The sequence below is a fragment of the Arctopsyche grandis genome, chromosome 8, assembly GCF_051622035.1.
Source record: "Arctopsyche grandis isolate Sample6627 chromosome 8, ASM5162203v2, whole genome shotgun sequence".
NCBI lineage: Eukaryota > Metazoa > Arthropoda > Insecta > Trichoptera > Hydropsychidae > Arctopsyche > Arctopsyche grandis.
Window position 1 is genome coordinate 15,105,666 of NC_135362.1, and position 4,465 is coordinate 15,110,130.

Below are 4,465 nucleotides of genomic sequence, written 5' to 3' on the forward strand. Positions count from 1 at the left end.
CAACTAATCGTGATCATCACTCTCGTTTTCATGGCGAGCGTATGATCATCGTAGTGTTTCAATCCTGAACTGACATGTCTAATAAATATGTAAATAAAATTTGAACATCAACTGCAAATATATTACCGTATTTATGTAAAATAAAGTGTGTATATAAAATTTATTTTAGAAGATAATTTGTAAATCAATTGTGACTTATTATATATAAAATATAATATAAAAATGTAAATTCGTCAGATTATGCGCACATGCGGTTCGTATTAAATAAGTGAACGTCACATAAACTTGGACAAGTTTTAATAATTTTAAGATTATCAATTTTTAATTAATTTTCCGTTTCTACTTAAATTTCTATGAAAGGAAAAACCTTTTAGAATTTTCTTTGCCTGTCAGATGATTCGGCTGAATGGAGCGTTCTGTAGGCTTTATTGTCTTTTCAGGTCTTAAAGTTTGGAGGCTATAATTTAGATATCGTCATTTCTTAACAGATTACCGACAACGACCGAATGGTAAAGAACAATTGACCAAAATTTTCAACTTACAAAAGCAATGATTAGGCCGATAAATGAAACTTATTTTATTATTATATTTTTTGAAATTCAAATTTTATAGCCCCTGAATAGCGATAAATATATATATATATATTAAAAGTATATAAATATCAACATGTAAGACTACTTCTACAAAAACAAAATTATTAAGGAAGTTATTTTAGAAGAATTATTTTATATACGTGTTGGCGTTTATTTAAACAACAATTGTCAAGTGAAATTAGAAATGCGCCCACATTTACGTTTCTCAAAGTAAATTTAATTATCATTGAAAATATTGGATGTCGAAAAATTTTCATCTTAATCACATATATTTAGTATTTTCAATCTAATAAGAAATATCATATTATCTTAAACTCATTTAAATACTATATTTTTGGTGGGAATTTACGATTTCAACATCCACTTGACTAATTGTAAATGTTTTAAAAACTCCAAATTGTTTCGTGAACGTTTGTGTACATAAAGGTCAACCGCAAGTCGTATACGCTTTTACATTCCCATAAAAGTGGAAGGAAAGCTTATTTTTTCCTATATCTTTACATATGTATGTACATATGTATATGCATATGAATTATTATTTTCGTTGATGTCCATGATAAATGTGTCGTTTCTATTTTGTCTACTAAATGTAAGGGTGTTCATCTAACTTGTACAGATTTTACGAATACAAAAATTAGAAATAAACAAAAAAAAATTTCATTTCACCCATATTTCTTTTTATCTATCCCTTAATCATGTCGCTCAACAGGAAATGTAAAAAACACAAATGTATACGTATTATTTAAGCGCACGCCCGCGCAGCATCCTTTATGATAAGTAAATTCATATAAATATAATATTATAACGATAAAACGCATACATATGTATTTTTATCATAAAAATTGTAACAAAAAAAACTGTGTATATGTATGTTTGTATATTCAGTTAGAAAAAACAAAATTTTAACTACATACATCATACATATGTACATATAAATGTACCCTTATAAATAAATAAAAAATACGTAAAAGATTTTAGAATATCTAAATATTATATAAAAACAACTTATTTTATAAAACTACAAATATAAATTTTGAAAAAAAGAGCATGATTGTTCCAATCTGAAATTTTTACTAGATTCTTACAATATTGATAATAAACCAATCCAATCGATCAGTTTGTTTTTTAAAATTAAAAAAGGTGATTCATTGATTGAATTATCTTAGAAATTTATTTATAATTCGAAACTCCATATAATCCTACGCAAAGAGCTAAGAAAATTACAAAAATCAATACATTTACATATCTCACCATCGAGAAAAAAAATCTTAGCTTAATTATTATATTATATAAATTATATAAAATAAATAAAAATCTTGTGAAATACCTAAAATTCACACGGAGCAATTCCACCTCTTTATCATCATCCCTATAACTCCGCCAATTACCATTTTACATATGAGCCGTTATAATTGAAATTGGCGTAAGTCCAATGTTCTTCATTTCAAGAAATATCTCGCAAAACATTAAACATAACACAATGTTTTGTGATTTTATTTTTAATTAAAAAATGCTAGTGGCCTGCAATAAGTTTATTCTCCCTTTGCGAGATTCTGGACATCGAATCGAATTAAAAGCAATTGATAACAATTTGTGAATTAAGTCAAACTGAAATAGTGGTTTTGGAACTGAAAATTGGAAAATTCACCTAACCGACACTTTAAAATATATGTAATATAACGTTACAATTATCCATACGATAAATCTTAAATATATACATTTATATCTACATACATCTATTATTTCTCATATAAATATGAAAAATAATAGATAATGTACATGTGTATATATATTACATTCACACGCTATCACTTTCCATTCAACCACACGTCGTTTGCGAAACAATGGAAATAAAAGCTACAATTACGTGCAATACGGACGACTTGCGCGGTGAAACTACACACACACACACACACACACACATATTAATATATGCACATGTGTGTCTGTGTGTGTGTGTATGTGTGTGTGTGTGTGTGTGTGTATAAAGAGTGAGAGAGATATCTGAAGTGTTCATAATTGATGTGAAGTTCGCAGCGCGTCACCAGATAGCGGCGCGGGGGCTCCGCGTGATTTACGACGTCGTTAATGGGGGCGCGGTGGGGCTCAGGTAGGGCCCCCGCCCGGCCGTCGGAGGCTTAGCCCTAATGCGGAGGCCCCCACGGCACGGCGACTTCATTACAATGAAGCCGGGCGACACTCGACAAAACCACCCCTCAATTAGCGTATATTGACGATTTTGAGGCCGAGACGCGCTTATCGGCGGGGATGCGCGCCATAACGACACGCCGACTGAATTGCCAAGTGTCTGCCGAAAACCATCAGATAACACAAATTCAAACGTCAATCAATCGAAAATGTATGCAGATTGAAAATGAAAATCCTGCCAGGAAAATGTTGACATAGACATTTTTATATGTACTTACATATATAAAAATACAACTATGTAAGTATGTAGAGGCTTTAATACCAGGCGTATTTTTAATGAGAATTCCGTAGAAGGCTTTAAATTAGAAGACAATTAATTACTCTACCTAGTAAACACATCAATTTTAAAATTTAGCATGTGTACATACGTATATGCTATGAACACTTTTAATTTACGCGGATTTTATGACGTTTTTCAAAATTAACATATTTTTTATATTCATCTCAGGCGTCTTCTTGCGCAATTCGTGTGACAAATAGACGCTAGTCAGCTGGAGATCAATTCCGATTGAATGAGCAGAATATGATCTATTTAACATGGTTTCGAGTCCCGAAAGCTAATTTATAGATAATTCTGAACATCAAATTTATTTACTGCCATGAATGCGAAAGAAGTTGTCCAATTAGCTAGTGGAAAATATACCGATAATTTTCAACCTCAATCTTGTTTTCCATTATTTTTTGTATTTTTGGTTCACATGACGTATATCTATATATGTACATACATACATATATGCTTTTCTTTATTTCGGGCATCAAAGATTTTTTTTCTTATTGAGACTAAAATTTATTATTTATTCATTCATATACATATACATAGGTAGTATATGTACATATTTACATACATATGTACATATGTACATCTAGTATATCATTACAATCGATCATAATGGCTTTTGTAATTTTATCCAAATGATTTAAACATACATAAATCTGATTATCTGCATGTGTTTACGCAGCATTTGCACTCAATAGAGTGCAGCCAGAGTGCACTCAATACATATCATTATTTACCATTGAGTCAATATAAATCTACAGAGCAGTAATTTATGATCAATGGTGAATAATGATGTAGACAAATTCAAAAGATACACAGTTGTATTTGCAACAAATATACACAATAAAATGAAAAATCCAGATTTTGAATGAAAATTCCGATTTTGAATTAAAAAATACTAAAACACTATTTCTGGTGAGAATTTAAAATAATAAATACTCAATACTCTCGATTATTCAAATCTACCATTCCTTTATATAAATGTGAAACCAATGTGCATACGTTTGTCTTGAAATCAGTGGCGGCTCGTCTATATGGGCTGCGGAGCTACAGCCCTCCCTACTACAAATTCATGCTATTTCTGCCGTCCATATGGGCTACAGGTAGTCACCGGACCCAGAAGGTGCCACGTATTGTTCAAAGGTTGTAAATGCATTGTTAAAGGTTTGCCGAACCTTTTTTACAAAGGATTTACAACAATGGAACAATGAATAGCACTGTGACTATCCTACCTCTAGCTACAGGGCTGCAGATCTTCCAGTATATGTAGTACATATCAGTGGCGGCTCGTCTATATGGGCTGTGGGGCTGCAACCCTACTAGTTTAGTACATATATGTATATGCTATTTTTGGTTGCATTTGATCACCGCTATGACCAACGAGCTA